The sequence below is a fragment of the Symphalangus syndactylus genome, chromosome 8, assembly GCF_028878055.3.
Source record: "Symphalangus syndactylus isolate Jambi chromosome 8, NHGRI_mSymSyn1-v2.1_pri, whole genome shotgun sequence".
Lineage (NCBI taxonomy): Eukaryota > Metazoa > Chordata > Mammalia > Primates > Hylobatidae > Symphalangus > Symphalangus syndactylus.
In genome coordinates, this window is record NC_072430.2 from 34,091,516 (window position 1) to 34,100,013 (window position 8,498).

Consider the following 8,498-nt stretch of genomic DNA (forward strand, 5'->3'; position numbering starts at 1 on the left):
ATCAGAATCTCCAAAGAAAGGCAAAGGAACCTGTGGTGGGTACCTTCTTCCAATATAAGAATGTGATTTTCTTTAATCATGGCAATTAAAGGTTACTCTTAACAATGGAAGTATCGTAATCTCATTTATCATATATACAAGAGGATGAAGATCTCTTGTATATTTTAAAGAGGACGAAGATCTCTTGTATATTTTAAATCTGCTAGAAAGAATCAAAGAGCAAACAGAATTTCAATGGTGCATAAACAGAAACTGAATAAATAGCTGTTTAAATGTTTCACACCCAAAATAAGTTGTTTTTATATGCCTATGTTTTACTCTTTTGTAAAGGCCACATATTGATGAATAGATAAACAAACTCATTAAAAACCTTCTATTTTTATAGCAATACCTCTTCTTCCTTGTCTGATTTTTGTTGGAAAATTCGTTTTACAATGTAAGGTCTAACAATGACAACTTATGAAATCAGCTTATTGTCCTAAGCAGTAAAATCAACAAATAAAGCTTAGCATTGTTTTTCTAATGAAGAGGTTGTTACTGCTTGTCAATTAAATAATCACCGTGCCTCTTTTTACACACTGATATAGAAACTTTGTTGTCTTGGCCTATTAATACCGAGAACCTGAGAAAATGTAATACTCTGAATGATATGCAAATATTTTCAATGTTTTCTAAATTACCCACTGCAATCTTTGGCTAAAGGTCAATAGAATCTGGTTATTATTTTTATTGATATGTATGTTCATATTGCAAGTATTATTTTCAAAGGTTAATTATTTACATAACCTCTCTGAGTTATAGCTCCCCCTGACTTGAAATTTATCTCAGCATAGCTTAAATTAAAAAAAAACTAAACTGCTTTTCCTTTGCATTTGAAAGTTATGGATAATTAGAAAGAAAGCAACTGGAAATTTACTCAATTTTTCATGAATATATAATACGTAGTCTTAAAATATTTAATTGTATTTAAGAATTTCACTCTGTTTTGTAAATAATAAAATTTTAGACAAACTTGAAAAGAAATAACTCATTCAAAGCGTGCAATACATGCAATTTGTATTACTATGTGTTAAGAGTCTACCTATAAGAAATCCTAAAATACTCTTTGATTTTAAAATTATAATTTAGTTATTGTTTTTGTCAATTTGTGTTATTACAACAGAATATCTGATACCAGGTAATTTATAAAGAACAAAGATTTTTTTCTAACATTTCTGGAGGCTGATAAGTTCAAGGTTAAGTTGCTGGCATCTGGCAAGAACCTTCTTGTTGTGTCAACCCATGGTGGAAGGCAGATGATCAAGACGGCACAAGCAAGAGAGAGAAGCAAGAGGAGGCCAAACTCACTTTTATAACAAGCCCAATCTTGAGAAACTAACTTACTAGTGATATAGCAACATTAATCCACCCATGTCCTACTCACTTTTTATTAGGTGCCCTGTACCAACATGTTGCATTGGGGACTAAGTTTTCAACACATGAACTTTGGAGAACACATTCAAACTATAGCATTCTACCCCTGGCCACCAAAATTCATGTCTTCTCAGAGTGCAAAATACATTCGTTCCATCTCAGTAGCTCCAAAAGTCTTAAATCTTTCCTGCATTAAATCAAAAGTCCAATGTACAAAGTCTCATCTAAATCAGGATACGTGTGAGAGTTAATATAGAAATCTCTTCACCTGTAAGCTGGTTAAATCAAAGCAACTTATCTACTTTCAAAATACCACTGCAAGACAGGCACAGGACAGACATTCACATTCCAGTGGAGAGAAATACTCAAAAGGAAGAGATAACTGGCGCCAAGTAAATCCAAAACCCAACACGGCAAAAAAACATGAAATCTTAAAGCTGAAGAATAGTCTCCTTTGACTCCTTGGAGGGTGGGTCTCTAAGGTCTCAGGGAGCCACAACCCTTTGGCTTTGCTGGGCTAAGCCTGCACAGCTCTCATGGGTTGGGGTCTTATGCCTGCAGCTCTCCTAGAAGGTATTTCGTGCTGGTAGCTCTGCAGTTCTAGGGTCTCAGTGGTAACCTCACTCTCATAGTTCCACTAGGAATTGCCTGAGTGTGAATTCTCTGCAGTGGCTTTGCCTCTGTTGTATGTTCTTGCCCAGGTCCCCAAGCCATCCTCAACATCCTTTGAAATCTAGGTAGAGAGCACCATGACCTCACAGCCCACACACTCTGCATGCCTACAGAGTCAGCACAATGTGGATGTCACCAGGACTGCCTTCTATGTATTTTAATCCCTTTAGCAAATGGTTGCTGGCCACACCCTTAGTATTTTCTCCTGAACACCCTTTTTTATTCTTTATGTGGCCAGGCTGAGAGTTTTCCAAATCTTTTTGGTCTGCTTCCCTTTTCATTATAAATTCCATCTATAAATTGATTTATCTTTTCTTACGTTACTGAACGTGGTCAAAAGAAGCCATGAGGTACTTTGAATGCTTTGCTACCTAGATATTTCTTCTGTCTGATACCCTAGTTCATCATTGCTAAGATCTGTCTTCCATAAAGACCTAGGACTTAGACACAGTTCTGACAATCTCTTTGCAACTTTGTTGAAAGGATGGCCTTTACTCCAGTTTCCAGTGCCATGTTCTTCATTTCCATCTCAGACCACATCAGAGTGGCTTTTACTGTCCCTATTTTAACCAACATTCTGATCTTGACTACTTAAGAAATTCCTAAATAGTTTTAGTTTCTCTCTACAGCTCCTGTCTTTTTCTGAGCCCTCGCCAGAGTTGTCTTTAATGCATCATTCTTAGTAATGTAAGCATTCTCTAGCCTGTGCCTCCAAATTCTTCCAATCTTTACCCATTACATGGTTCCAAAGCTGCTTCCACATTTTTAGGTATTAGTTATAGCAACAGTCCCAACTCTTAGTACCATTTTTTTTTTTTTTAGTTCATTTTGTGCTGCTATAACAGAATACCAGAGACCAGGTAACTTATAAAGATCAGAAATGTATTTCCTATAGAGATTGGAAAATTCAAGATCAAGGGATCTATATCTGGCCAGGGCCTTCTTGCTGACTCTTCCCCTAGTGGAAGGGCAAGACAGTGCGAGCAAGAGAAAGATAGCAAAAGGGTGTTGAACCGGCTTTCATAGCAAAAGCACTCTTGCAACAACAAACTCACAACTGTGATAATAACACTAATCCAGTCATGCCCTAATCACCTCTTATCAGGCTATACCTCCCAACACTGTTGCATTGGGGATATGTTTCAAACACATGAACTTTAGGGAACACATTCAAACCATAGAATTTATGATTTGTTTTAGGATAGTGATCATGTTCCCTTCATGTGGTAGATTGACTCTAGGCCTCCCATGAACCCCACTTCTTGGTATTATTATTCTTTGTGTTATTCCCCTCCCATTGAATATGGATTATATCTATGACTTGCTTCTAACCAATGAAATATGGCAAAGGTGACAGAATGTCATTCCTGTAATGACCTCACATCATATAAAAATTTCATTTTAGTAATCTAAAAACTCTCAAATGTAATCTAGAGAGCCTCCTTTGTGTCTTTATAAAGTAAGCAACCATGTAGAAGAAACCAAAGTGTCAAGGAAATATGAATGGTCTCAAGGAGCTTGGAGTGGCTGGGCCTCTAGACCCCAGCCAGCAAGAAGTAGGTGCTCTCAGTCCCATCACTTTAAGGAAATTAATTCTGCTGACAACCCGAGTGAACTCAGAAATGGATTTTCCCCAGTTGAACTTCCAGATGTGAATACAGCCCAACTAACACCTTGAGAAGAAAGGATCCAGGAAGCTATGCTGGGACATCTAATTTACAAAAACTTTTAAATAATAAATGTGTCTTGCTTTGTGCCAGTAAGGTTGTGTTAACTTGTTATGTAACAATAGTAAAGGAATACACTTCATTTTTTCTATTAACTAAATAAAAATTTAAGCATCAAAAACTCAAAATCCAAAGTTTTATATTTGTACCTAGTTAAAATTATACATAGAACAACCAGCAAATTAAATATGTTTTTATTTTAAGAAAACAAGTCCATGCCACCTACCAAAACTTTCCGTATAACTTCAAACAACTCATGAGATATACTATTTCCTAAGAAGTTTTCCTGAATATGTATGTACCTTAATAATTTTATAATTTGAGTGAAATAAATATAGTTATTTAGTATTTTTCATTTAAAAAATCTCTTAGTGTCATTAGGATATTTTCATTCAATTGCAATTTACTCTTTTTTCTATGAACCATATGCTAATATTTCTTGCCCATTTTTATTAAAAATTTATTATTTTCCTATCAATTTATGGAAACCACTTCTGTGTATATGTATTTTACATAGATATGTAGTATAATAGTAACATACTATGAGTATATTACTAGAATTAATAAATTATATCTTACAAATGTTTAAAAACTTTTTTTCTAATTTTCTGATTTGTGCTTTAACTTAGTTTTGAGTCTCGCTTCCTCTGGAGAAATCTTTAGATTAAATACAATCAAATCTGAAAACCTATGCCTCTATAGAAAGTCTCAGACAAGTATTTTATAAAACAACACTTATCATGTAAATGTTTTACACTCTAATTTTTTCTTCTTAGTTATTTCTTTAAACATGCTAAGAGGCTAGGAGTGACCCACTAAATTCATTTTCATAGGTTTGAAGTTATACCTTTGTTTTTATTCTTTCAGTTAATACTATACATATCTTTATATTAATTAAATTATTTTTATGTCATTACCTTTCCTCTCAAAATATTAAAAATAAAAACATTTGAATAATAAAAGGCCAATGCACACATTCCAGCTTGAGTTGATTGAGATTATGGTTCTATATTGTTTTTTATTTATATAAATTACATATGAGCATTATTTATTCAGTGAATATATTTGTCAATGTGTGTCATGATTTTCATTATTCATTATTGCATGTATAATGACTAACCTATTATATTAAGTCACTTTCCTTGTTTCTGAGATAAATATTTTATGTCCTCCTGATTACCTTACAGAGCTGATAAGATTATTAGATGATATAAAAAGATAGATGACTAGTGAATATTTATCAGTTAACATTGTTTTCTATTTATGCCACTCCACAATTAATGAATCATTAATAATAATATGATATACGAACTGAGCTCTATACATCAAAAGATAACTTCAGTTTTTTTCAAATTCCTACCCATTCTTACAAAAACATCCAGTAGGGTATAAGATGAAGACACCGTAGAGACCAATGATGACAAAATCTAGTAAAGTTGAAGATGCCATAAAGTTTAGCTTCAACCAATATTCCATTCAAATACATGTACCTTTGAAAAACTTTAATGCTCTGTCCAAGGAGATATAAATGATATTACTTATTACAGCATTGTTCATAAGTATTATAAATTAGGAAAAATTTTACCAAAATGTGCACTAACAGAAGGAATACATTAAATAATTTTGTATATTTTTACTTGAAATAGAGCACTATAAACAAACGCTGTAGAACTATAAGTATTGTATTAGTCAGGAATACACTAGCTGCTATTTACAATAGTTCTGATAACACAGAAATGTATTAATTTACTCACATAGCTAATGAAAAAGTTCGTATTTCTCATTAACTGTCAACTTTTCTCCAAGAAGTCATTTAGTGACCAAGGTTTTTTTATTTTCTGGTCTCACCATTTTCTAGGACCTTATCAAAACTTTACCCCGCACATTGAAATGAAATGATACCAGAGAGCATGCTTGTTAGTTTAAATACTTGCACCAGAAATAGTTCATCATTTCCATTCACATATCATTATCTAGCATTTGATTACATAGCTACACTTACCCATGAAGAAGGCTAGGGAATAGAGTTCAGCTATGCGGATTCTATCCCAAGAAAACAGACTTTCTAAATAAAAAAAAAAAAATAGTTTTTGTCATATGTATTGATATGCAAGACTCTTACAAACATAAAATTGAGTCAAGGAAGAACAAGTAAAAAATGATATGACTGATATAAAACAACATATATAAAATTCAAATGCATGCCTTGTAAGCCATACAATGTTGAGGAAATATGCTTATGAAATAAAAATATGAAGAAATATATGGAAAGAATAAATCTCAAAACCAAGAGGGTAGGCATCGTGAGAGTATGGAAAGAGGGTATGTTTGGGGAGGGAGTACATAAGGACACAACTCTATTTATAATGTATTTCTTAAACTATGCGCATAAGCATACATTTTCATGACTGGAATATTTCAAAATACACGTTTTAAAGAATGTGGTAAACCGTAGTTCTTTATGAGAGCAATATATAAGCCACATAAAGACAACTAGCTATCTAGGTTATCTCACTGGGAGGATTGTGTGGATAGGTGAAATGCTGGAATTGAGACTGAATAATGCTAATATATTTCAGAAGACTAATTAGCACTTGCGTTTATATGAAAGAAGAGAATAGATCTATTTGTGTAATAAGGAACTACAGAACTTGGAACAAAATAAAGAACGAGGCTTATAAAAATCTACTTGCACATTCTCAGAAATGTTTCCTCTTTAAGCTGGGAAATGATATAAACTCTATGGTCTGTGCACTGAGACACGAGCAAATGTGCATGGGCTCTGATTAAGTGAAGAAAAAGCCACACTGGGTAGAAAAACAAGTAGAGTCACTTACCCTGAAGTTAGCTAAGAAAGATCGAGGACTCTGATCAGCGTAATGAGAGTTTATTCGTTTAACTTCAGCTTTTCTTTGCTTAAGAGTTAAGTTCTTATAAGGCCAGGCGCAGTGGCTCATGCCTGTAATCCGAGCACGTTGGGAGGCCGAGGCGGGTAGGTCACGAGGTCAGGAGAAAGAGACCAGCCTGGCCAATATGGTGAAATCTCGTCTCTACTAAAAATACAAAAATGAGCCGGGCGTGGTGGTGGGCGCCTGTAATCCCAGCTACTCGGGAGTCTGAGACAGGAGATTTGCTTGAACCCGGGAGGCAGAGGTTGCAGTGAGCTGAGATCACGCCACTGCACTCTAACCTGGGCGACAGAGCAAGACTCTGTCTCAGAAAAAAAAAAAAGAATTAAGTTCTTATAGTAAGAATGTCTTGTGTCTCCTAGCGGGCTACGTGTTATTTATTGTACTTTCTCCTAAAGTACTGATAATCTCACATTGGTAATTCTAACTTATGTTCTTCACAAGATATATAAATGCCTTTAAAATTACTTTAATGAACTAATTAACCTTTATTCTGTTCATTAGTGTGTTTGCAGATATGAAGCACATATCTGTACACTCAATGATTGCCAAATATTTAAGTTTAAATTATTTTGCCTTAAGGAGAAAATATGACAAGATAAGCAATCTATGACTGTTTGCAATAATTGGAAATGGAAACAAATATTGATGTTTAAGCAATGAGAGCAGTAGATCATACTTACAAAAATTCAAAGGAGAGAGATCATTAAGAAAAACTTCATAGAGGAGAGCTGAGTTTTATATTGGGGCTTGTAGCCGATACTAGATTTCAGGGAAGAGACAGTGACAATTGTGCAGGTCATTTCATTGATATTTATTTAGAATATACTGTTATTGATAAAATTACAAATATCTATTATATGGAAAGACTGGCAGGTACAGAAAACTGTTCAATTCCTTCTTTATCATTTGAATCACCATATAGCTCTGTATTCTCTTTCCATACAATTTAAGAGGATTTTATTTAAAATTTATCTGTGAACATTATTTATTTCAACAAAGTTAATGTTGCAGGACTTTTCCTTAGCTCAACTAAGGGGTTCTTTGTCCCATGACCGCGAAAATTCAGGCTCACAGACCATTTGAATAGTGAGTAAGACAGGGTTTTTTTCGATGAAAAGGAAGAAAAGTGACACAGGGACTCTGGCCTTGCCGCTAGATTGCACCCCGCCTAGCAGTTTGAATCCCTGGTTCTACACAAGAAGAGGAGGAGCCAGGCTCCATTCTGCTGCAAATGGCACATGAACTTTCCAAGGTTCCACCCCAGTGTGCAGGCCGGTTGGAGTTGTTCCAGGGACCCCCACTCACCTAGCTGTCTCATCCTCCGCTCTAAAGAAATAAATCTAACTTCCCTTAGATTAAGGTTAAGAACGAAGACCGATCTTAACTGCTTCCTGCAGACAGGGGGCGCTGTTTAGGGAGAAACAGCAGTCAGATCTCCCTCAGAGGCCTGTCTAAGGGTTCCCAGCAGAAGAGGCCATCATCAGACGCTCCAGTTGTATGACTGTTTGGAGTCTGATGGCCTGAAGGCAAGAACAGACAAACCGGGTTATTAGAAAACACGTATCAAAACGAAACAAAGAGAGGTGCAAGGACAGCTCAAAAATTCCAAGGCCTTTGATCAGTTTGCACAGGGAGAGGGAGGCCAAAAGCCTGACTGTCAAAGAAACTGTACCCTTTTGCCAGCATGTTGGGCTTCTGGGTTTCCTTCCTCTGAGCCCAATCCTAAACCAACTAGTTTAAGGTTTGGGAAATTAACTCTTTCCAGTTTGGAGAA

The 8,498-nt window shown here is 35.2% G+C and overlaps 1 long non-coding RNA gene across 1 annotated transcript in view; it reads right to left on the reverse strand.

The window, feature by feature from the left end:
- The window catches only part of LOC134737400 (uncharacterized), an 82,506-nt gene extending 75,761 nt beyond the window's left edge, over positions 1 to 6,745 (reverse strand). The window contains exons 1-2 of the long non-coding RNA XR_010122287.1: positions 6,650 to 6,745; positions 5,815 to 5,877 (exon numbers count right to left, since the gene is read on the reverse strand). This is a non-coding gene — a long non-coding RNA (uncharacterized lncRNA). The remainder of the gene's footprint in view (positions 1 to 5,814; positions 5,878 to 6,649) is intronic.
- Positions 6,746 to 8,498: the final 1,753 nt, after the last annotated feature.